The 26,917-nt window shown below is 38.1% G+C and overlaps 1 long non-coding RNA gene across 4 annotated transcripts in view; it reads right to left on the reverse strand.

The window, feature by feature from the left end:
• Window positions 1-11,397: 11,397 nt before the first annotated feature.
• LOC144579177 (uncharacterized) overlaps window positions 11,398-26,917 on the reverse strand; it is a 70,770-nt gene continuing 55,250 nt past the window's right edge. For 3 of the 4 annotated variants that reach the window (XR_013526141.1, XR_013526142.1, XR_013526140.1), the window contains exons 3-4: window positions 23,449-23,520; window positions 11,398-19,874 (exon numbers count right to left, since the gene is read on the reverse strand). This is a non-coding gene — a long non-coding RNA (uncharacterized LOC144579177). The remainder of the gene's footprint in view (window positions 19,875-23,448; window positions 23,521-26,917) is intronic. The other variant, XR_013526143.1, reaches the window with a different exon arrangement.

A 26,917-nucleotide genomic window follows, 5' to 3' on the forward strand; every position in this document is an offset into this window, starting at 1 on the left:
GAGAAATTAGCTGACTCCCAATCAGTGTTCTAATGCAGCCATTTATAGTGCTTCATGCTGCTTCATTGCCCAGGTAATTACTTTTTATCAACCTAAAATTCTCCAGTACTTTCAGCTGAAAAACTAGTCTTTATTTCCCCATGTTAGAAGTCAGTAGCAAAATGTTATTGACCCAGTTCTGCTGTCATCTTCCACTTGAGTGCAGGTGTAAGAGAGTCCTGTACATTATTTACAGTTGCTTTCATGGATGCTTTTAAAACGGTACTCTAATTCCTCTTCCATATGACAGCCCTTCAAAAATTTCAAGAAAGCTTTATTTTAGCTTCTGAATCTGTCTTCAAGAGAAGTCATATTCTCCATCCCAGTCCTTTCCATTTTCTTCACTTGGCATGAGTCTACACCCTTTACCAATTTCAGTAGTCACTCTCCCACAAGGTATAGACACTTTTAAAATTAGGAAGAGAGCCAAGATGCTGAATAGGAACAGCTCTGAAGTACGGTTCCCAGTGAGAACAATGCAGAGGGTGAGTGACCACCACATTTCCAAATGAGTTTTTACTGCCCACAGACCAGGAGATTCCTGGGCTTAAAAGCACCACGAGTTTCCAGCGTGTCAGCCGGCACTGCGGGTCTCAATGCAAAAACTTGCACAAATCCAGGCAGCTGTTTCAACAGGTGCCTGGAACGCTCTGGATTACAGAGCCACCCATTGAACTGAAAAAAAGGGGGCTGAAGCAGGGATCCAGGTGACCTGGCTCAGCTGGTCCCACCACCCAAAAGACCAGCAATCTAAAACACTTTGGATTGAGTTTAGCAGCAAGCGCAGCTGGACCCAGGACAGTCCAGCTCGGTGGGGGGAAGGGCATCAGCCATTACCGAGGCAGTCCACCACTACTGAAGCAGTCCGCCATTACCAAGGCAATCTGCCTTTACTGAGGCAGTCCACCATTATTGAGGCAGACCATTACTGAAGCAGCTCTAAAGGAAGTTTACACAGCAGCTAGGCAGAACCCACAGCAACTCAGTAATGCCTCTGCTGGCAGACTGTGGCCAGACTACCACCTTGCTGGGCAGGGCATCTATGAAAAAAGGCAGCAGCACCCACAGAACTTATAAATAAAGCCCCAACTTCCCAGGACCGAGCACCTGTGGGAAAAGGGGGTTATGAGTTCCACTGCAGCAGACTTAAATGTACCTGCACAGAAGCACTGAATGGAACAACAGAACTCCTAGATCAGCACTTGAGTTCCTATAAGGGACAGACTGTCTCTTCAAGCAGCTCCCTGAACCCTGTATATTCACCTTGTAAAGGAGAGCTCAGGCTGACATCTGGTGGGTACTCTTCTGGTACAAAAATAACAAAAGAAGAAACCGGCAGCAACCCTTACTGTTCTGCAGCCCCTGCTGGTGATCCTCAAGCAAGCAGGGTCTGGAGTGGACCTCCAGCAGTCCTAAAGCAGAGGGGCCTGACTGTTAGAAGGAAAATTAAAAAACAGAAAGAAATAACTTCATCAATAAAAATGACATCCACTCAGAGACCCGATCTGAAATCACCAGCTATAAAGACCACAGGTAGATAAATCCACAAAGATGGGAAGAACCAGTGCAAAAAGGATGAAAACACCAAAAACCACAATGCCTCTCATCATCCAAGGATCACAACTCCACACTAGGAAGGGAACAAAGCTGGATGGAGAATGAGTCTGCTGAGTGTGATGAATTGATAGAAACAGGCTTCAGAAGGTGGGTAATAACAAACTTCTCTGAGCAAAAAGAACATGTTCTAATCCAATGCAAAGAAACTAACAACCTTTAAAAAAAAAGTTGGATGAAATGATAACAAGAATAAACAGCTTAGAGAAAAATATAAATGACCTAATGAAGTTGAAAAACACAACAAGAGAACTTTGTGAAGCATACACAAGTTTCAATAGCCAAACTGACCAAGCAGAAGAAAGGATATCAGAGATTGAAGATCAACTCAATGAAATAAAACAAGAAGGCAAGATTAGAGAAAAAAAAGAGTGAAAAGAAATGAACAAAGCCTCCAAGAAAAATGGGATTATGTGAAAAGACCTAATCTACATTTGATAGGCGTACCTGAATGTGACAGAGGGAATGAATCCAAGCTGGAAAACACTCTTCAGGATATTATCCAGGAGAACTTCCCCAACCTAGCAAGGCAGGCCAACATTCAAATCCAGAAAATACAGAGAACACCATAAAGATATTCCTTAAGAAGTGCAACCCCAAGGCACATAATCGTCAGATTCACCAGGGTTGAAATGAAGGAAAAAATGCTAAGGGCAGCCAGAGAGAAAGATCGGGTTACCCACAAATGGAAGCCCATCAGACTTACAGGAGATCTCTTGGCAGAAACCCTATAAGCCAGAAGAAAGTAGGGGCCAATATTCAACATCCTTAAAGAAAAGAACTTTCAACCTGGAATTTCATATCCAGCCAAACTAAGTTTTATAAGCAAAGGAGAAATAAAACCCTTTAAGAACAAGCAATTGCTGAGAGATTTCATCATGACCAGGCCTCCCTTTCAAGAGCTACTGAAAGAAGCACTAAACATAGAACAGAACAACCAATACCACCCACTCCAAAAATGTACTAAACGGTAAAGACCATCGATACAATGAAGAAACTGTGTCAACTAACAGGCAAAACAACCAGCTAGCATCAAAATGGCAGAACCAAATTCACACATAACAATATTAACCTTAAATGTAAATGGGCTAAGTGCCCCAATCAAAAGATACAGACTGGCAAATTGGATAAAAAGTCAAAACTCAACAGTGTGCTGTATTCAGGAAACCCATCTAACATGCAAGGACACACATAGGCTCAAAATAAAGGGATTAAGGAAGATATACTAAGAAAATGGAAAGAAAAAAAAAAAAAAGCAGGAGTTGCAGTCCTAGTCTCTGATGAAATAGACTTTAAAGCAGCAAAGATCAAAAGAGACATTACATAATGGTAAAAGATCAATGTAACAAGAAAAGCTAAGGATCCTAAATATATACAGACCGAATACAGGAGCACCTGGATAAATAAAGCAAGTTCTTAATGACCTACAAAGAGACTTAGCCTTCCACACATTAATAGTGGGAGACTTTAACACACCACTGTCAATATTAGACAAATCAATGAGACAGAAAATTAACAAGGATATGCAGGACTTGAACTCAGATCTGAACCAAGCAAAGCTAATAGGCATCTACAGAACTCTCCACCCCAAATCCACAGAATATACATTCTTCTCAGGACCACATCACACCTACTCTAAAATTGACCACATAATTGGAAGTAAATCACTCCTCAGCAAATGCAAAAGAACAGAAATCATAAGTCTCTCAGACCACAGTGCAATCAAATTAGAACTAAGAATGAAGAAACTAACTCAGAACTGCACAACTTCATGGAAACTGAACAACTGGCTCTTGAATGTTGACGAACAATGAAATGAAGCAGAAATAAAGACATTCTTAGAAACCAGTGAGAATGAAGACACAACATTTCAGAATCTCTGGGACACATTTAAAGCAGTATCTAGAGGAAAATTTGTAGCAATAAATGCCCACCAGAGATGCAAGGAAAGATCTAAAGTCAACACCCTATCATCAAAATTGAAAGAGCTAGAGGAGCAAGATCAAAAAAACCCAAAATGTACAGAAGACAAGAAATAACTAAGATCAGAGCAGAACTGAAGGAGATAGAGACACAAAAAAACCTTAAAAAAATTAATAAATCCTGGAGCTGGTTTTGTGAAAAGATGAACAAAATAGACCACTAGCCAGATTAATAAGAAAAGAGAGAAGAATCAAATAGATACAATATAAAAAATGATAAAGGGGATAACACCACTGATTCCACAGAAATATAAATTACCATCAGAGATTACTACAAACAACTCTATGCACATAAACCAGTAAACCTGGGAGAAATGGATAAATTCCTTGACACTTTCACCCTCCCAAACCTAAACCAGGAAGAAGTTGAAACACTGAACAGACCAATAACAAGGGCTGAAGTTAAGGAAGCAATTAATAGCCCACCAACCAAAAAGGGCCCAGGTCCAGATGGGTTCACAGACAAATTCTACCAGGAATACAAAGAGGAGCTGGTACCATGCCTTCTGAAACTATTCCAAACAATCCAATAAGAGGGAATCCTTCCCAAATCATTTTATGAGAACAACGTCATCCTGATACCAAAATCCGGCAGAGACTCAACAAGAAACGAAAACTTCAGGACAATATCCATGATGAACATAGATGCAAAAATCTTCAATAAAACATTGGAAAACTGAATACAACAACACATCAAAAAGCTTATCCATCACAATCAAGTAGGCTTCATCCCAGGGATGCAAGTCTGTTTCAACATATGGGAGTCTATAAACATAAATCACCACATAAATGGAACCAAAGACAAAAACCACATGATTATCTCAATAGATGCAGAGAAGGCCGTTGACAAAATTCAGCAGCTCTTCAACAGCCCTTTATGCTAAAATCTCTTAATAAACTAGGTATTGATGGAATGTATCTCAAAATAATAACAGCTATTTACGACAAACCCACAGCCAATATCATACTGAATGGGCAAAAACTGGAAGCATTCCCTTTGAAATCCAGCACTAGACAAGGATGCCCTCTCACCACTCCTATTCAATATAGAATTGGAAGTTCTAGCCAGAGCAATCAGGCAAGAAAAAGAAATAAATGGTATTCAATTAGGAAAGGAGGAAGTCAAATTGTCTCTATTTGCAGATGATATAATTGTGTATATATAGTAGACCCCATTGTCTCAGCCCAAAATCTCCTGAAACTGATAAGCAACTTCAGCAAAGTCTCAGGATACAAAACAATTGTGCAGAAATCACAAGCATTCCATACGCCAATAATAGACTAAAAGAGAACCAAATCAAGAACGATCTCCCATTCACAATTGCTACAAAAAGAATAAAATACCTAGGAATACACCTAACAAAGGATGTAAAGAACCTCTTCAAGGAGAACTACAAACCACTGCTCAAGGAAATAAGATAGGACACAAACAGATGGAAAAAACATTCCATGCTCATGGTTAGGAAAAATCAATATTGTGAAAATTGCCATACTCTCTAAAGTCATTTACAGATTCAGTGCTAACCCCATTGAATCCCTACCTATGACCCTCTTCACAGAATTGGAAAAAAAAAAAAACACCTTAAACTACTTATGGGACCAATGGAGAGCCTGCATAGTGAAGTCAATCCTAAGTAAAAAGAACACAGCTGCAGGCATCTCTCTACCTGACTTCAAACTGTACTACAGGGCTACAGCAATCAAAAACAGCTTGGTATTAGTACCAAAACAGAGATATAGACCAATGGAACAGAACAGAGGCCTTTGAGGCAATGCCACACATGTACAACCATCTGATCTTTCAAAAACCTGACAAAAACAAGCAGTGGGGAAAGGATTCCCTCTTTAATAAGTGGTGCTTGCATAATTGGCTAGCCGCATGCAGAAAACAGAAACTGGACCCCTTCCTGACACCTTATACTAAAAATTAACTCCAGATGGATTAAAGACTTAAATGTAAGACCTACCACCAGAAAAACCCTAGAAGAAAACCTAGGCAAAACCATTCAGGACATAGGCATAGGCAAGGACTTCATGACTAAAACACCAAAAGTATTGGCAACAAAAGCCAAAATAGACAATTGGGATCTTATTAAACTCCAGAGCGTCTGCACAGCAAAAGAAACAATCATTAGAGTGAGCTGGCAACCAACAGAATGGGAAAAAATTTTTGAAATCTACCCATCTGACAAAGGTCTAATATCCAGAATCTACAAAGAACTAAAACAGATTTACAAGAAAAAAACAAACCTATTCAAAAGTGGGCAAAGGACGCAAATAGACACTCTTCAAAAGAAGACATATATGAGGCCAACAAACATGAAAAAATGCTCCTCATCACTGGTCATTAGAGAAATGCAAATCAAAACCACATTGAGACAGCATCTCACACCAGTTAGAATGGCGATCATTAAAAAATCTGAAGACAACCGATGCTGGAGAGGATGTGGAGAAATAGGAACACTTTTACACTGTTGGTGGGAGGCAAATTAGGTCAACTATTGTGGAAGACAGTATGGCGATTTCTCAAGGACCTAGAAATAGAAATTCCATTTGACTCAGCAATCCCATTACTGTGTATATATCCAAAGGATTATAAATCGTTCTATTATAAAGGCATATGCACAGGTATGTTCATTGCGGCACTGTTTACAGTACCAAAACCTGGAACCAACCCAAATGCCCATCAATGATAGACTGGACAAGGAAAATGTGACACATATAAACCATGGAATACTCTGCAGCCATGAAAACTGATGAGTTTGTTTCCTTTGTAGGGACATGGATGAATCTGGAAACCATCATTCTCAGCAAATTGACTCAAGAACAGAAAATCAAACATTGCATGTTCTCACTCATAGGCGGGTATTGAACAATGAGAACACATGGACACAGGGAGGGGAACATCACACACTGGGGTTGGTTCAGGGGACTGGGGGAGGGACAGCAGCGGGTATGGAGGTTGCGGAGCGATAACATGGAGAGAAATGCCAGATATAGGTGACAGGAGGATGGAGGCAGCAAACCACATTGCCATGTATGTACCTATGCAACAATTCTGAATGATCTGTGCATGTACCCTAGAATCTAAAGTACAATAAATATATATGTGTGTATATATATATTTAAATACATTAATTAAATAAAAATAAAATTAGAGACACCCAGAATTGAACACAAAATTTTGTCAATGAAAAATACAGTGAGCCATGAGTTTCCATTGATCCTGACCCCTCACTTCTACCATTACACCCAAAGATTGCTTTACCTTTTTAGCAACCACATCATACTGTGAAACCAGCTATAATAATGAGCTGCCTAACACTTACTATGTGCCAGGTATTGTTCTAAGTACTTTTCATGTCTTAACTCATTTAATTAGCCTTTCGGATAGATAGAAAGGAGGATATATTATATTAATAAAAGGAAGAGTGAATGTAAGTTTGTGTAATAGGAATAACTTCATTTATCACATTTATTTATCTATCCATTCAAGAAACATGGAAAGTAAATTTTTAAAAATAATTTCACATGGTCAATTTATCAGTCAGGGCTCAAAGAGAGAATCAGAACCTCTTGGAGTAATACAGATTAAAGGGTTGATTACAGGGAGCTGACTTGAAAGACTGCAATCTGGTTAACCAGTCTATGTATGACTGCTGCTTTTGTATGTGGTGCTCGGGCCTGAGGTCCACATGGCAGGGAGTCTGGAAAGATGGATTTGAAGCTGTGTAGAGAAAGGACAAAGAGTAATCATAGAATATTCCAGAACCCATAATAAACAGGCACCCTTATTAATTTCTCACTGCTTCTAAGCCTTCAACTTTGATAATGCAGTTACTCTACACAAGAAGCTGGTGCCCTTCATCATGGAGCTAAACATGTACCTAACCCAACAGTTGGAGATGCTCGTGAAGGAGATCCAGTGGTTGCCAGAGGAGGAGCTGCAGCCCTGGCTACTGCCCAGGAAGGCCAACACAGTGAGCCAGCAGACCTGTGTCTACCGGTGTTAACTTCAACAACACCTGAGCCTACACCCACCTTCTGATTATAAAAATGGCCTGCAGAAGTTTCTTTAGCAGCTATTTCTAACCCAGAACCACACACTGAGAATTCTGGAGATGAAATGATGACACTCTGTGAGAAGCCTAGGTAAGTAAGCGGTGCAAAGGGCTTGAGAATAACTCCTGGTGAGTATTGAGCCCCAGCTCCTATTCATTTCAGCCATGAACATTTACTCTTTTATATGATGTGAGCCAATAAATCTGTGTGCTTAAACTCGATGAACTTGGAATGTCTTACTCTTGACATTTGAAGAGATCCAATCAATGCATATATCACATGGAAAACTAAAGTATTCACTGTGGAATGAAAACTGAGAGAAGGCAATTCATTTAGTAAAAACAGTGTATAATATATTTACATGCTCAAAGCAATAAATGAATGAATGAAGGGTTCAAAAATGAGGAACACCAGAGCATACACATGTTGAAAGTATAAGGGGATTAGGATCAACTTTCCCCCATGAATTCCATTTTTTATTAAAAGTGTCTCCACATGAATTAGGCATCATTGTGGTTCCCAAATAGAGCTTATGGAACAATTTTCTGTCATTTCTTATCATCAGAGTGATTATGGAACTTTCCAGCACTATAAAGACCAAGACATCTGTGTCTTGTTTATGTATTTATTTTCCTTTAAATGCTCAGCAAAGTGTCTAACGTCACTGTGGGCCAATAATTACAACTAATTAAGGTAAAATTAATCTAATTAAATAATTTAGTACTTAAACCAGATTCCTCTAGTGCTATCAGCTCTGAGATTTCAGGATTATAGAGTGCTAGGGGGAAAAACATGAAGTTCCAGAGATTATTGAACTTTTATATTCACTTATTTTCCTGAATTTAATTTCTTCATTCTTCCACATTAGTGTTTAGTCAGGACTTTGGGGGCTCTATAATGAAAAGTGTCTGAACACACACTCTGTAGCAGTTCTGACCATCTAAGTTTCACTCTGTTGATTTATTAGGGAAAAGAAGAATCTCACATGAACTCTCTTCCATAACTCAAAGGGAAACAATTTTTCTCAGCACCCCTAGAATATACTTCCCAGCTCCTGATTCTAGTTTTGCTGCTTGGGTAACTGCATACAGTAGAAAATGCAGTTGTGCAGAAACCCAGCACAGACAAGGCTTTTCCCAGGGACGTGCATAAAGACTGGCCTGCATGTGAGGAAGCTGAGGAAAATCACTACCATTTTCATCCGCATCACACATTCTGCTCTTCACCACAATGTGACCTGTGTAGCTATTTAAATTGATTTTCTCTAACATATCAGTTAGCTACATATACTGGCGACTTGATTAACCATGGCTTCAACAATAGAGGCTTGTTTCTTAGATCTGAGGCAAGGGGCCACTGACATTTGTTTAGGAGCACATTTCTAGAAATCCAGGTCCTCTCCCTTATCATTCTGTTAATATGTATCTTACTACAGATACAATAAGGTTTCATGATGGCTGCTGTAACTTCAGAGTTCATGTTCATGTCAGGGCAAGGGCTGAGAAGTGGGAAAACTATGCCACAATGCCAATTGCATTTATTGGCATTGGTTTTAAGAAGCCAACATCCTCCCAGGACATTCAGCAGACTTCACTTATATCTCAATGGAAACAGTGTCATGTGGCCACCCCTATGGCACTGGAGGGTGGGGTTCTCTCTGTCAGTAAAAAGGAGTAAATGGACCCTGGGAAGGTAACTAAGGACTCTGGCTATATTTTCCTAAATAGTTATGGGCTCCTTGAAAGCAGAAACTAAGTTCCATACTTTCTTCACATTATCTTTTCACTTATTTTTTTTTTCATATATTCATTTGCCTTTACTGATCATAAGTGGGAGAGAATTGCCCCATGATACCTGATGATGACTCATTTAAATTAAAAATGAATCAGGTCAGGCTCAGTGCCTCATGCCTATAATTCCAACATTTTGGGAGATCAAGGGGGAAAGATCACTTTTGAGACCAAAAGTTCAAGACCAGCCTGGGCAACATAGCAAGACCCTATCATCTCTATAATAAACAAACAAACAAACATTCAATCTAGGCACGATAGCTCACATTGGCAGTCCTAGATACTCAAGAATCTGATGCAGGAGGATCACTTGAGCCCAGGAGCTTGAGGTGGCAGTGAGCTATGGTCGTACCACTACACTCCAGTCTGGGTAACAAAATGGAACCTTTTTTTTTTAAAATCAGCTTTGACATAAAGACACTAACACTTATGATGATTTAATGTTTCTAACTGACAATCAGGTACATGTAGATATTGTTCACTATAAGTTTAGTCCAATAAGCCGGGAAACCTAAAAAAGCAAACAAACAAAAGGCTCCGATCCTATGCAAAATTTTTAAAATTTTAATAAGTATCCAGCCAGAGAAAACAAATCTTAACTGAAAAAGAAAAAACAGAAATGTACTGGTAGACATGATTTTAAAGGCAATGGCAGAATGCCAAGGGATTTTGAGGGATTAAGAAGGGTAGAGCTCCATAAATATTATTTTTCATGACACTGATAGAGAAATATAAGCTTAAGTCTGGGTGCTTAAAACCTGAAAGAAGCTACCACAACAACTAAAATATGACACATAATTTTAAAGCTGGGAAAGAACATAAGGAGAAACAAAATTTAAACAAAAGTAAAATGAAAAAGGAAACATCTATAATAGTAGAGAAACAAAAGGCAAAGCACAGGTTAGACTCAGACTTCCAATTCCAGTTATTTGTTTCTATCAGGAACAATTAGTAAAGTTGGGTAAAATAGGGAATAAATCATCTATACAAAGGCATGTGTGCTGATGGAGCTATCAGCACTGGAACATCCAAGAGAAGAGAAAAATTAGAGACAACGAGTCAACATTCTGCAACCTACTTCCCTCTTCATGGTCTTTCCTAACCTTAGAGGGAAATAAGATAGTAAATGAATCAGAAATCCACAGTAAATAACTAATATTTAGCAATCTTACAGGACAGAATGGAGGTGAGGGCCACAAAGTATGGCAGGATATAAAAAGCCAAGATTTCAGAGGAAAGACAGGTGTAGAGACCCCAGCCAAACACTGGTGCTTCTCAGGCATTTGCTGAATTTCAATCAGATTGTCACTGAAATCTACAGCTGAGTTTTTGGCAGTATCATTGTACTGAGAAGGCAAAATTGGAGTCCAGGGCCTTCCAAGAATAGAGGTTCTGGTAAACAGTCCCAGTCTTTCAGGTGGGGCCCCTAGAGAGCTGTACTGTGGGAACCTGTATGAACCAAAGGTAGACTGAGTCTTTCAACCCATCCACAATCAGTGTCTGGTTAGAATGAGAGAGTAAGGTGATATGTTTCCATCTGCGCCTAGAGCAGATGATGAAAAAGTCTTTCTAGATAAATAAACAGTATCAAGACTCCAAAAAAGGATTATCAAACCTGCTAGGTTTCTATTTATCTACCTGTTCTATGATCTACCTATGTTCCTTATATCTCTCCCCCAAAGGAATGTGCATTGAAAGATATGTACATTAGTGTTTATATCAGTGGTATTTATAACAACCCCAAACTGGAAAAAAAAATCCTCAAATGTCAATCAATAGAATAGATCAAAATGCTTTGTGACATTTAAACAATCAAATACCATCCAACAATTAAACTACAAACTTGCTTCTTACAATACCATGAGTGAACTGCGCAAAAAGAAAATAAAAAAAGAAGCCAGGCACAAGTATATAATGTATGATTTCTTTTATATAAACTTCAAAACCAAGGAACGTAATCTAGGGTAATAGTAGTCTGAATGACTACATTCAGGTGATGCAATGATTGGGATATGCCTATGTATCTTGAGCCAGATGACAGTTACATGCATATAATTCACCTTGAAATATATCATGAGTTTTGTAGTTATGATTGTACAATTGTCTGTTTCTATTAGTAGTTAAGAAAAGGTTGAACAAATAAAACAAGCATATCTATTATTAAAATAAATGAAAACAGGTTGAATCCTCCTAATTGAGAGCAACACTGGGACTGAAAACAGAAAAGTTTAATTTATAACTTTTGCAAAGAATACAAATTACACAGAAGGATAATACTACACAAACAGGCAGATAATGAGAAATGCATATGTATACATCACAGAGCAGAGCTGGTTATCTTAAAAACAAAAGTAAAATCAGGCAGCAAACATTAATTCTGAAAAAGGAAATTATTTACTAAATGGGATAACTTACAATAAAGATACATCTGTCATAGATCTGGGTTCTGAATTCACTAACTCCAAAGTGTATGACAAAAGACATAGAAATATAGCCAGTTAAAATGAAAAACAACCATGGTCTTCAGGGGCGGCTAAAATATATTGTTACATTTTTTTACAGTTCACTTAGACCAAAATGATAGATATAGTATTAGAATAACACAATTAACATATTAAATCAAGTAGATGATATAAAATATATCTTTTATATAGAACTTTCCTAACAGTGTTTCAATATACTTGCAAACAAAATATCATAGCCATAATCATAAATTCTTTATTCACAATGTAATAAAAGCAAAAATGTATAGCAAAATGATAAAGAAAATGAATCTAATCACTTGGAAATAAAAACAAAATCCTCTGCTAAATAATCTTTAGATCAGAAAATAACTCAAAGCTCCTGTTATAAGTTATTAAAATTAACTACAATAAGATTGCTATGTATCGTAGTCTTCTCACTGTAGCTATTTAGTCATTTACAAGGGTAGTAGAAGCTTTACAGAGAACAAAGTTCATTTACTTAATTATATTTTTCATTAAATAAGAAAGAATGAAACTAAATGAAATAAATATTCAACTCCAGAAGCTGGAAACTTCCCATCAAAATAAACCTAATAAATTAGTAAATATTAAATTAGAAAATAGTGAAAGTTTCAAAGGCATCTGAAAGCTTTTTAAATAAAACATCAATAATATGTATGCAAATATATCAAGTATACTGAAGAAAGGCAATAAAAAGCAAAATGTAAATTTACAATGTAATGAACACTACAGGACTTAAAAATCATAGTCATCTGAGAGACTGCCTGATAATGCTGCTTTTTCATAGAATTGTAAAGAGCTCTTTTTTCCTTCCTTCAACCTGATCAAAGTGTGCTATACATAGTGGAATCTTTTTTAAGTTACCCGGAGATCACCCCTCCAAATTTACAGTGTTGCTGATTTTCCTGTTGTTATAGATTTTATTAATAATTTCATCAGACAGGTTATTTTTCTTGTTTATTGTTGTTTTTGCCATTGCAAGACCTTTTACCCTTTTTCTTTGTTAGTTTCCACAGGAAGTTAAAAGCCTAAGGGACAACAGCAGTGTGAAATCAACTTGTTCCTTTATTAGAAGTGGAGCATGCACCTTGTGCAATACAAGACTGCCTAAGACAGGTTTGGAGCACTGGCTTCATCTCAAGGCTTGGCTCCATTCTTCATCTGAAGGCCCCTACCTTACCATCTCCTAGGAAGCAAGGATTCCGAAACCTCATGAACAAAGGATAAAAGAAAACAAATGAGTTCTTTATTCAAATCTTGAGCCTTGAGCTAAACAACATAAAGAAGACCAGGCACCTGCACATGTATCCTTTCAATTCACATTGATATTGCCTACTAGTAAATGGCAGTTTTTCTAGCATCCTGGAAACTGAACAATCAATCAGATTAGCCAGTAGTCCCCAACCCCAGGCCAAGAACTGCTAGTGTGGCCTATTTAGAACCTGGCCACATAGCAGGAGGTGAGCAGCAGGTAAGCAAGCATTACTGCCTGAGCTTTGCCTCCTGTCAGATCAGAGTCAGCATAAGGAACACATACCCTACTGTGAACTGTGCATCTAATGTCCTGATGATCTGAGGTGGAACAGGTCCTCCTCAAAACCACACCTGCCTCCCCCACCAACTTCTATACTGGTCCCTGGTGCCAAAAAGGTTGGGAACCGTTGAGATAAGCAACCCCACCTGGAGAGGACAGAATGGCAAGCGAAGAAGAAAGCTGCTTTCAGCTACACAATTGTTTTCCCCAGATGAGAGTGGTCTCAGGCAGGAAGGTTTACACAAAGGCTGAGTAATAAGCACACAGCACCTGACCTCAGTGTCAAAGGACTCAAGAGCAGAATGAAACACTGCTCATGGCAGGGTTAAAGATGTGAATGTAAATTTTCACTTGCTCCTTCCAGTAATTTATAGGATGTGAATAATCAACCTGAGTTTGCTACCATATATAAACGGTTCTTAGTGATTGCTTAAAGAAGGGCAGCTCTGCTGTTAGTGCACATTATAAAAGCAAATTTCCTCAAAATAGACAGTGCCTTGAGAACAGTATTTTTCTAATCCTGATACAGAATGGTGAGTTGAGCACACTGTATTTTTATACATCACTGTGAAAACAATTAGTTCTTTTCAGTAAATAAAAAGGATCTCCAAAGGAAATTCTTTAGAAAATAGTTCATCAGCTGAAGCCTAACGGAATTGAAAGGAAAATAACTATTGTAGAGGATTTAGAACCTTTTTTTTTATTGCCTTCAATTAGAAAAACAATATATTTAACCCCTGGTCTTTACCATTTTATGGGGTGAGATCATTGCTTTTCTTCTCAATGCTATTCCCCAAAGATCTACTGGAACACCAAGTGCTGAAATTACGAAAATGAATGAAAACCCTGAAGTTTTTCAGAGACAGATCTATAAGCATGTGTAATTCATCTTGCAGTTTCTTCTACTGAGACTTTATTGCAGGGATTTAAAAATATCAGTGAGAATTCTGGCATGTGGAGTCATCAACCAGCAATAACTTTGCATCAAATCCCCAAATGGTCTTTCTGATTGGCAGGTATGCCCAGGCTAAGAAGTAACATTTCCTCCTTCTTAGACTCGTTCTGCCCTCTCTATAAAGGAGGCAGCAGCTCTAACTGAAACTCTTGAAGGTAATAGATCTTAATGTGTATGCAGTTCCATGTCAGTGGCAGATCTCTGCACTACAGATAACGAGTAAGTTATAAAGGACTTCCTGGCTGTCTAAAGTTGCTAAACGCAGAGTATAAAATTTCAAGACTAAATGGAACTTTATCCCATTTAGTGTTACTTCATTTTGTGAAAAGAAACTAAGATTTAAGAAACGTAGATGGCTTGACAAATGCCACCAAAAGAGATGGAACTTTCTGAAGTCTTGATGCACAACAGTTATTCATTTACCGTCTCAATATCTTTATGATGCTCAACATGATTATTTCATTAATTAGATCATGATCCTTTACTTAATTATTACTTTAAAAATCTTCAATGGTCCCTGTAGCATAGGAGATGCATGAGAGAACATGAGAAAGATACTGTCTGGGTTCTCAAAAGCAGGTAGAAGATATACTGTGGAAGTATCTGGTAAGTTTTGGCTGATTGCTTCAAAATTATGAAGAGCAAGGTGGCACTCACTTTGGTGAATAATGTGAGGCAAAATATCACATCACGCTAAATTTGTTTTCTTACCAGCCAGGTGGAGGCTATTGAAGTAAGATTATCTTGGCTTTAGAAAAGCCTTTAAAACAATTTTTTCATTGTATTTTTATTGATGCTATGAAAAGAATGTTAGTCAGAACACATCCATGTTAGTGAATTGTGTATGTAACCACTTGAACAATATGTCTAAAGTGAGACAATTTACTGACAATTTCTTGTCAGCCTGGACGAAACTTCCAGGGATGCCACACTGGATTCCTCCCTTGGCTTTATTTAGGTCCTTAGCCCCTTAACCGACCGAGAGAGAGAGTAGAATATGTATTTGTCAAATGCAACTCTTGGTAAAGTTGGAAAGGAGCACTAAGCATCATAAATGCCAACATCAAGGTTCAAAATTATTGTGAACATTTGCAAGACAATGAAGATGAAATCTGACAGTTGTAAATGGATGAAGTTCCATATTTAGGGTCAAAAATTCATTTCCATCAGTAAAGAATGAGGGAGAACATAGGTTTTTGAAAGTTTTATTAAAAAGGCTCACTATGAGCCTATGATGTCATGTACCTATTTCATTCTAACACTGAATTTGCATGAATTTATAGACAGGTTTACTGAGTCATAGTCTCAAGTTTAACTCTGCACTGAGAATTCTGGACTTTGGATACCATAATTTTACAGGAATGTCGGTCAGTTAAGAAGCCTGGAGCAGAGAAGGAAGGGGGCAGGGAGATCTGGAGAGGCCAATGACATCCATGAGTCTGGAGAATCATGTAGACAAATTGTGGCTGAAGGAAATGCAGTCAATTCATCAAAAATTCCTTCACATACTAAGTACTTTTTACTTATGATTTTATTACATCATAAAAATCTAGAGGAATGAGCCTCAGTTTCTTCCCTGAAGAGTTAATGATTGCATAAGAAGAAAGGCAAACAAATACTTCTAATACTATGTTTCAGGATAAAATAGTCTACAGAGCACCGTAGGGGCAGAGACTACAATGCTTCTTCATAGGGAGAGGAGCAGGTAAAGAAACTGGGATGGTTTAAAATTTGGAATATTTGCTTGGAAAATAAGGCAGAAGAAAAGAGCTGTCTAAATCAGCTTGATAATGCCTTTGCCATCTTATAAATACGCCACATTCATTGCACTTCTATGTCTCTTTCCTGTTACCTCCACTGTGATTTTCCTGGTCCTAAATTCTACGTACCTTTCTTTCAAGACTTCGCTGCAAATCTAGCAGTCTCATCTTTCCAACCACAGGGTTATGTCTCTCTAAACTGGCCCCAAGAGCAGTTATTTCCATCACACCTGTGTCATTTATAACATCATCAAATGCTTCTATCATGACTGATGCACTGGAGCTGCTATTTTCTTCCCTTTACAACAGGGGCAAAACACCTTTTTTTTTCTGGTTTTTGACCATGCTTTGTACCATGCTGAGCACATACAGGTGCAATAAATACTTTGGAGACAGTCCATTAGCCCTTATTCTTTAATAAAGAACAGATTCGAGGCCCCTGACTATGTGTACTGACAAAAGTCCCTTTTTTTTGTCTCTTGTTTTCTCTTTCTATGAAAGTCGAATTCTTCAACCTGAACTTCCAGCCCTTTGCAGGTAGAGTGAGCAGGCACTGCACATCCCTGGTGAGGCTGTCAGGTTAAAGTTCCCAGGTCCCAGAGGTGGTCCTGGATCCATTACAGCCTCTGTTCCAGTTGTAATAATTTTGTTCATAAAGATTTGAGTCACAGGAAAAACTGGTATCGTTGTGTCCTCATATCCTGAAACGTGTCAAGGTATCTTGCTTTATCTTTCTGATTTCTGACTTTTTATTTTATCTTTACAAAGCTGCTAAAAAGCCTCAGGCAGGGGCAGTGGCTCTTTGGGCCCAGCAGTGCACATCCCAGTGACTTCTTTCTTTCTGAAAACCAATCTTTCCTGTCAAATACACCTTCATCTCGTTACAAATAAGGCTCATGGATCAGCCCTGCCCAGGGAACAATCAGCATGCTGGTGATTGCTTTGAAAGCAGTATTATACTAATACAGTATCTCATTAGAACACCTTTGCTGGGAGCTGGAGGTTTCTTCTCAATTCAAACGGAGATTGTGGTTTTCATTATGTGTTCAGAAGTGCTGCTTCTCTGTACCATAAAATGGCCTGAGGAGACAGAATCTTTTGACCTTTGTAATTTCTTCAATATTATGTAGGGTTCTTTTCTCCATTTGAACAGAGTAATAAATATTGCAGACCCGTAAGTTATTTTATCCTAACACACAATTAAAATACAGGAAAAAAAAAAGTCTTCTAAAGACATTTCAATGGTGCCACACCGTCCAGCTCTGGGAGAGGCATGCATGGGGGAATTGTGCTGCAGGTGGAAAGATTCAGAAATCCATTTGGGATAATTTCCAGCAACTGGCTCAGGGCCTCAGGTTGCAGAATTAGCTCATCTAGAGCTTCAGCTTCTGGTTTCAGACTCATTAAGACTGTCTTGTCAGGGTAGGTATGTGATCAGTTTCTGGACTGCAAACTAAGCCCAATAAATTGCTGAACTCGGCTTAAAAAGTTAATTACTGAATCTGGTACATGTGGTGCAGAAAAAGGACAGAAACTACAAATTAATGGGCAGACAAGCAGTTTTTTAAGAAAATTAACTTAAAAAATATAAATATTCCACTGCTGCTTCTTGGGCCTGAGCAAGCAACCTGATTCACCTCTGAGTTCCTGTTTCTTTTCTATCTGCCAACTTATTTGCTTGGTCTGTTCTCATGCAGGTGCCTGCAGGAATGTGCTTCCAAACGGTATCAAACACAATGCACAAGGTGTGAGTGCCGTTTCCAGACACCTTAAAAATGACCACATTGAAGCTAAATAGGATGGGCTTGTTAGTAGGAATATTCATTAGATCCCACTTTACATGTTCTTCTAAAGGGCTATTCTTTTTATGGAGAATATTCCTTGATGCATTTTGGGTTTTCTTTTCCAACTAGTGGTATAAAAAGTAATTGCTGTAGCGTCCATAGTGGGTCACACCATGAATCTGCGCCTGGCATATTAGGAGCTGTGACAGGAAGCAATGAGGCCAAGAGCACAGCTATTCTGCACTGGAAACAATAGGAGGCTGGCTGGGAAATCCCCAGTGGCTGTCTGTCTCCCACTCTGCTCCCTTTTGCCATGGTCCAGGTTTGGTGTAGTAGCATGAAGAAGGGGGCCCTCATCTATTTGTTTCCATCTTCTTTGTCTTCATAGGTTGGATATAAATATGATTTCTTTAACCAGATGTGTTTGAACAATCCCAGGCTTCCAGGGCCAGGTCTGAACATACCTAAGAAAGAGGGGCTGAGCAAGGTGTTGTAGAAAATAAACTGTAACATTTTAAAGGCCTTCCTTTCTAGTCTTGACCCCTATGGTGCCTTGCTAGCATAGTGCTAGAATAAAAAATTACAGCTGTCACTTTCTTCTTGCTGAATTGAGGGAAATGTGAAGAAGAGAACACAGGATCTACTCACTTAGAAGTTCACAGTCTAGTTAAAGAGACCCTGTGCCCAAAGATGTGTGTAAAAGTGTAACGTCTTAAGATAAATATGTGTAGTGCTTTGGGATCACCAAGGATGGAATGCCTGCTGGACGTGGTAGTGTTTTGATAAATGTTGAAGACACCATCTGAGAAGTTTCACACTCCAAATATTTCATGTAGAATACTTTCCAGAAAGAGACTATTTCTCCAGCCAAAAAGAACTAGCATTTCCAGAGTGCTTGCTGAGAGACAGGTAGATGCTAGGTACACCAAATTATTGAATCCAATCCTCCAAGCAGTTTTTGTTATATAAATAAATTATACATAAGTGTAGTTGTACCAACATAACAAATGAGAAATTGAGGCGCAAGAAATCAGGTCATATTTCAAACGTGTAGTAGTAAGAAGAAGAACAGTAAGGCTTTGTATCTAATTACGTCTTAACCATGAACCCATGACCCATCTATAGCACCATGCAATATGCAAATAGAGAACAGGAGAAATAAAATTCTGACTTTTCTGCTAGAAAGAAAAACTGCATATGAGTAACTGTCCTCGCTCCTGATTCTTCAAGCGCTATGTTTACTACTTTTTGATGCCTTTCTATCAATACCTTATAAGTTTTATTTCTTTATTAAACATTAGAGAAAACAGAAAATCCACATAGCCCGCTGCCTCCTGTTCTCTTCAATTTATCCTGGAAAACTTTTGCAGTTGGCTAATGGTTACAACATCAACAAAATAACTTCTCTCTATTTTCTCATTAAACTAAAGAGAAAAAAAATAAACTGATATATCATATCTTTGTTGACTGGTAGCTCATTACAGAGGCTAATGAGAGAAATACATTCTCATATACTGATCACTGGCACTCAGAGAATTTGAGGAGAGCCACCTGCTGAGTAAAGTATCCATTTTTGCTTCTAACTTTCTATGTATTAGTCTGGTCAATTTCCCCAAGCTGGCCAGATTCAGAAAGTTTTATTAAAACAAATGGAGATGAGATTTGAAGTTAGCAGAGAAAAACAGAAGCTGAGCCTGAGCTCCCACACACGATCTTTGCCTTTGGCCAGGTGTTCTGACCACTTGGTGGAGGTATGCGGCAGAGACTTCGGTGTGTTCTCTAAAACCAGGCTTGCTTTCTTGCACACAGTTGGGCTACATTTCCCAGCCTTCCCTGCAAACAGCTTCCATCTTCCATTTTTCACTTCTCTGAGAAAAAAAAATGTATGCTCTTTTTAGATACAAGCAATAAAACATGCATAATTTATATATGACATGATTTTCTCTCCCTCTCTCTCTCTTTCTCTCTGTCTCCCTCTCTCATTCAGTCTGCTTTCTAATCTATGCTAAATTATTTAGCTCATAGTGACATATAAACCACATATTATATAGGTAGACATTTTTAGACTTGGTGTCTGAATGACTTCATAAGCATCACTGTATCACATGGCCAGATAAATTCATGGATTGAATTTTAAATGAGAAGTTTTTATGCCTTAAGTTCCTGAGGTTTCAAAAATTTTCTATTACTCTAGACAATGCTAATTTAACTAAGATATAATGCTTAATAGATTTTTAGCTATAGAACAGATACATGTAATTTTTCCCTTTTTAAAAAAAGACTTAGAAAAATCCTATAATCACATTTGAGAGTACTTGCATCAAAATTCTAATATAAATATATCCATTTACATATCTATCTAATGATGTAGAGATACATAGAAATATAGATGTGTTCCCTAACAAAGAGAAATTGACATCTGTACACAAATTTGGCACAAAGCTTATCACGTAATAGGTCCCAATGGAGCTTTTATGAACTTACTTGAACTAAAAACTTAACCAAATTAAATACAGACAGCTGCAAGTTATAATTGCAAATCACTTAATATCACATCAACAAAAACTTCCAGACATAATCTAATTTATAAACAGAGAAATACAAAAGAGGGACTAAATAAGAAAAACAAGAGTAGAAAAAGAAAATAACTTTATAGTTGTTTCTGGGAAATTCTCCATCAAAGTTTTATCTGGAAGATCTAAGTACAAATCTCTTAGATTCAAGTAGCTAGGATAAAGTCAAGAAGAAAACATTCAGAATTTGATAAGAAGTGTCATTGTAGATTCTAAGTTCCTTGTAGAAAATAAATCTTTCAAGAGTCAGAGTGTGTTCAATTCAATAAAATGTTTTGAGAGATGACAGTGAATAAGCCATTCTGCAAAATTAAAATATAAATAACACATAAGGTTTAACAGGAGAGCTTCATAATCCAAAGGCAGGATGTGCCTACGTAAGACAATTTCAATACTATGTGGTAAATCCAGTAGAAGCATACACAGGGTACAAGAGAAATGTGGACAGATCACAGGATTATTACTAGATGAGATGATCACGTAGTTGGATCTTGAAGGGAAATAACTTACATTTTCTGAAAACAATGGCAGAAAGACACAGACTAGATCTATTTTCCTATCCCATTCTGCTCCAAACCCATTTTATGTCAGAAGAGTTGCATATACAGATTTTATATAATTGTTATTAAGAATAAATCTATACAAAAGACTGAAGACATTAAAAAGTATTCCCAATCAAATGAAGGATGAGGAATTCCTGAATGATAAAAATCAAATAATAACAGATCTATAGAAAAACATAATAGACAATGACAGCTCAAAACACACACACAACAATAAGAGCTGTTGATGTAGAGACGGTCAATGGAATGGAGTATGCTGAGCTACAAATAAGGACATTGAAAAAATTTATCTCATCAACTCACCTACAAGTGTCTGGACATAGGCCATTCCAAGGTTTGTTCTGTGGGTTCACTAACAGCATCAAGGACCTTCAAGCTCTTGCTGCATTACTTCTCTGCTAACATCTTCATGTTATTAAGGTCACTGAAGGTGTCTTGTAACTCCAAACACCATCTACTCACATAAAACCCCCGAAGCAGGGGAAAAGGGAGCAGGGAGGAAGTGTCTTCTTATGTAGTGTTTTTTTTTTTTAATAAGGGAGGGAAGGAGAAAAATCTTCCCATAAAATCTCAGCATACTTCTTAGTACTTATGTCCTTTACAGCCAGATTCATACTACATGTTCACTTCTTAACCAAGCACAGACAAAGACAATAGAGCCTGCCATATGAGTGAGGTAAACAATCATTCACACTCTGGGGCTAGATACAGCAGCTCCTCAAAAATGAGGTTTCTTATAGTAAGAAATAAAAGGCACCAACTGATGGTGGGTAACTAATTTAGTGCCAGGCAAGTGGGACTCAAACTTAGATTCAAGTAATAGAAGGAGCTGGATATGATCTAGCAATAATTATCAGGAAGGCTGCTATTAGGACTTTATTGAAAGAATGAGGATTATGTATCCTTTCCCTCTCTCCAGTTTGCACTTAACACTGGTCATTGCTTGTGCCTGAAACCAGATAAGCAATTGGACTGATAGAGTATGCCCCAGATGATTTCCTAATCCAAGAATAACAGGGAATCTCAGGCCCATATTATAAATCGTCAGCAAATTGGACATATCAGCATGTCCTTTCCCATTGAACATAATCAAGGGAAAACTCCTAGAGTCAGAATTTCCATTTACAAGGAAGTAATCAGAGATCCTTAATTTAAAAAATATATATATATTATATATTTATATATATAAATATATATATATATAGTTAAAGAACCATGCAAGAGAAGCATCAAACTAAACCCAATGAACCAAAAAACGGGTTGAAGAATACAAGCATCAGACAGACACAAAAGAAGTAAAAGCACTATCTTCAAAGAACTTCAAATAAATTACAATGAATTTTACAATAAATATTGTTAAATGATTACGGGCTGCTAGAAAAAAAAAAACATAATCAGTTAGATATATTGAAAATTAAAGTAAAGACAACTGGCTGGGCATGGTGGCTCATGCCTGTAATCCCAGTATTTTGGGAGGCCAAGGTGAGCAAATCACAAGGTCAGGAGTTCGAGAGCAGCCTGGACAATACAGTGAAACCCCATCTCTACTAAAAATACAAAAATTAGCTCAGCTTGGTGGTGCATGCCTGTAGTCCCAGCTACTCAGGAGGCTGAGGCAGGAGAATCGTTTTAACCTAGGAAGCAGAAGTTGTGGTGAGCTAAGATCACACCAATGCACTCCAGCCTGTGCAAGAGAGCAAGGCGCTGTCCCCCAACCCCTACGACAACAACAACAAAACAGAAAGTAAAGACAACTGTAAGGGAAAATACAAATTAATACTAAGAGGCTTAATTCTCCCTGTTGAAAATAAAGGAATATACTTCTCTTTTCCATTTATTAGAGCATTCACCTTAGAAAACTTAACTTGCAAGTAACCTCTGCCTTTTGGAATTGTATGTAAGTCTTTCTAAAAGGTAAATAAGATTATTTCCAGCTTTACGGTATTTAAATTTTGTAACGGTAAATAACATAATTTCCAGCTTTACAATATTGAAATATCTAAGATATTCATCAAGTACCTAGGAGCCATTTTATTTCGTTTGACATGGAATCATCCAGAGAAACAGTGCCCCTTCTTCCATTTTCTGTGGAAGGGTAGGAGCCTAACTTAGGTAGACTGACCTCCGCCAAGTTGCATGATGACCTTCTGTCATAAAGACATGAAAAGTGTGTTTTTTCTTTGAATAACACACCTAGCCAACCAAACCACCAAGTGAATTGAACCTGCAATAGGTGTGGCAAATGGCGTGATCAAATCCTCTTATGCAGGGACTAGTTACTGTTTATCTTAAGAACTCATACATACTGTATCATATCTTCTGGGTTGTATCAAATGGTAAGATTTCTTCATGTCTTCGTTTTCGGAGCCCTTAGAGGACTGTAACACAAATCACATTCTGGTTTAATGCTTATTCCATAATTAAACTTATTTCTTTCTCTTCTATTTTCATGCAGAGGTTTTCTGGGCTGACAGGAGATTTTGTTTTTAATTCTTTCTTTCCAATACAACTAAGGAACAAATTGTAGAGTTCGCAGGGGCAAAGAAATTCCCCCAGAAGGCAGCATGTTAAACAAACTATATGACCAAAAGATAATTGACATAGAAGATAGATATAAAAGTTCTATGATATATTTAATATGATTTCTCGAAAATAACAACTCTAAGTGGAATGATATATAATAAAGATAAAAGAAAAAACTTCAAAATTGAAGAAAAATACAAACTTCTGAATTAAAAAATTACTTAGTTCCAAGAAGAAAAAAATGGGTAAAAAACAACAACAACAAAAAGACCACACTTAAACTACTGAATTTTTTTTTTTAGACAAAGTTTCGCTCTGTCACCTAGGCTGGATTGCATTGGTGCGATCTTGGCTCACTGCAACCTCTGCCTCTCAGGTTCAAGCTATTCTCATGTCAGCCTCCCGAGTAGCTGGGATTGTAGGCACACACCACCACGCCTGGCTACTTTTTGTAATTTTAGTAGAAACAGGCTTTCACGGCCGGGCACGGTGGCTCAAGCCTGTAATCCCAGCACTTTGGGAAGCCGAGGCGGGTGGATCACGAGGTCAAGAAATCGAGACCATCCTGGTCAACATGGTGAAACCCATCTCTACTCAAAATACAAAAAATTAGCTGGGCATGGTGGTGCGTGCCTGTAACCCCAGCTACTCAGGAGGCTGAGGCAGGAGAATTGCCTGAACCCAGGAGGCGGAGGTTGCGGTGAGCTGAGATCACGCCATTGCACTCCAGCCTGGGTAACAAGAGCGAAACTCCGTCTCAAAAAATAAAAAATAAAAAGAAACAGGCTTTCACCAGGTTAGCTGGGCTTGTCTTGAACTCCTGACCTAAGATGATCCACCAGGCTTGGTCTTCCAAAGTCCTGGGTTTATAGGCATGAGCCACTGCACCCACAAGTTAAATTTTAGAACATTAATCAAAGAATAAGACCTAAAACATGTTCATAGATAAGAGAATTAGCATTCAAATTGAAGAGATAAAGCAAATAATTATTAGCATTACAGTTATTGGAAGATATTTGAGTCACTTCTATACAAATGTAAGAGAAAATGATTTCAAACCCAAAATTCTAGACCTAGGCAAAAAGAACTTGGGAAAGAACCAAACCCAAAAATTTTGTGTGTGTATAAAAGATTTTTACCTACAAATACTCTCTAAAAACATTGCTTGGTCAGACAGATATAGCTCATTTTATTATACTTCATTTGATTTTGCTTGAAGAGTTTGCATATTTTTAATAAACTGAAGGTTTATGGCAACTTGTGTCCAGTAAGTCCATTGGTACCACTCTTCCAAGACCATGTCCTCCTCTCATGCCTCTGTGTCACATTTTGGTAATTCTAGCAATATTTCAAACCTTTTCATTATCACTTGTGATCAGTGATCTGTGATGTTACTATCATAATTGTTTTGGGCACCATGAACCACACCTCTATAAGACAATGAACTGAACAGAGAGGTGTGTGTGTGTTCAAACTGTTCCACCAATGGCCATTTATCTGTCTCTTTCCCTCTCCTCATGTCTCACTATTCCCTGAGACCCAACAATATTAAAATTAGGCCAATTAAGAACCCTACAATAGCCTATAAGTGATCATATAAAAGGAAGAGTCACGTTTCTTGCCTCAAATCAAGAGGCAAGATTGTTGAAGGAAAGCATGTTGAAAGGTGATATAGGCTGAAAGCTAGGATTTTTGTACCAAATATTTAGCTGAATAGTGATGCAAAGAACACAGTCTTGAGAAAATTTAAAAGAGTGACTCCAGTAAACACACTGGAGTAATAAGAAAACAAAACAGCTTATTGCTGATGTGGAAAGTTTTAATGATCTGGCTATAAGATAAAACCAGCCCCAAAATATACTTAAGCCAAGCCTCATCTAGATGAAAGCCGAAACTATCTTTAATTCCATGAAGACAGGGAGAAAGAAGAAGCTGCAGAGGAAAAGTCTGAAGCTAGCAGAGGCTGGTTCACAAGGTTTAAAAAAAGAAGCCATCTCCATAACATAAAAGTGCAAGGTGGGGCCGGGCATGGTGGCTCACGCCTGTAATCCCAGCACTTTGGGAGGCCAAGGCGGGTGGATCACGAGGTCAAGAGATCAAGACCATCCTGGTTAACATGGTGAAACCCCGTCTCTACTAAAAATACAAAAAAAATTAGCTGGGCATGGTGGTGTGTGTGTGTAATCCCAGCTATTCAGGAGGCTGAGGCAGGAGAATTGCCTGAACCCAGGAGGCGGAGGTTGCAGTGAGCCAAGATTGCGCCATTGCACTCCAGCCTGGGTAACGAGTGAAACTCCATCTAAAAAAAAAAAAAGTGCAAGGTGAAGCAGCAAATGATAATGCAGAGACAGCATCAAGTTATCCAGAATATCTAGCTAAGATTCATGATCAATGTGGCTAAATAGATTTTCCATGCAGATGAAGCACACTTCTATTTAAAAAAATAAAAGACTCTCTTTTAGAGGCCAATGCAGCTGATGGCTTATTTATTTATTTATTTATTTATTTATTTATTTATTTAAGACAGAATCTGACTCTATCACCAGGTGCCAGGCTGGAGTGCAGTGGCGCAACCTTGGCTCACTGCAACCTCCGCCTCCCAGGTACAAGCAGTTCTCCTGCCTCAGCCTCCCGAGTAGCTGGGACTACAGCCATGCATACCATGCCCAGCTAATTTTTTTGTATTTTTAGTAGAGATGGGGTTTCACTATGTTGGCCAGGATGGTCTCATCTCTTGACCTAGTGATCTGCCCGCCTCAGCCTCCCAAAGTGATGAATTTAAATTGAAGCCAGTGCTTACATATCATTCGGAAAATGTTAGAGCCCTTCAGAAGAATGCTAAATCTACTCTGCCTGTGCTCTAAAAATGGAACAACAAAGCCCGAGCAACAGCACATTTGTTTACAGTATGTTTCACTGATTATTTTAAGCCCACTGTTTAGACCTACCACTCAGAAAATAAGATGCCATTCCATATATTACTTCTCATTGACAATGGACCTAATAAACCAAGAGCACTAATGGAAAAGTGCACGTAGATTGATGCTATTTTCATGCCTGCTAACAAAACATTTATTCTGCAGCTAGGTATCACAAGGTAATCCTGACTTTCAAGTCTTCTTATTTAAGAAACACATTTTGTAAGGCCGTAACTGCCATTGATAGTGATTCCTTTGATGGATCTAGGCAAAGTAAATTAAAAACCTTTTGTAAAGAATTTACCATTCAAGATACCATTAGAAACATGTATAA

Source organism: Callithrix jacchus, chromosome 14, assembly GCF_049354715.1.
Source record: "Callithrix jacchus isolate 240 chromosome 14, calJac240_pri, whole genome shotgun sequence".
In the NCBI taxonomy this organism is placed as follows: domain Eukaryota; kingdom Metazoa; phylum Chordata; class Mammalia; order Primates; family Cebidae; genus Callithrix; species Callithrix jacchus.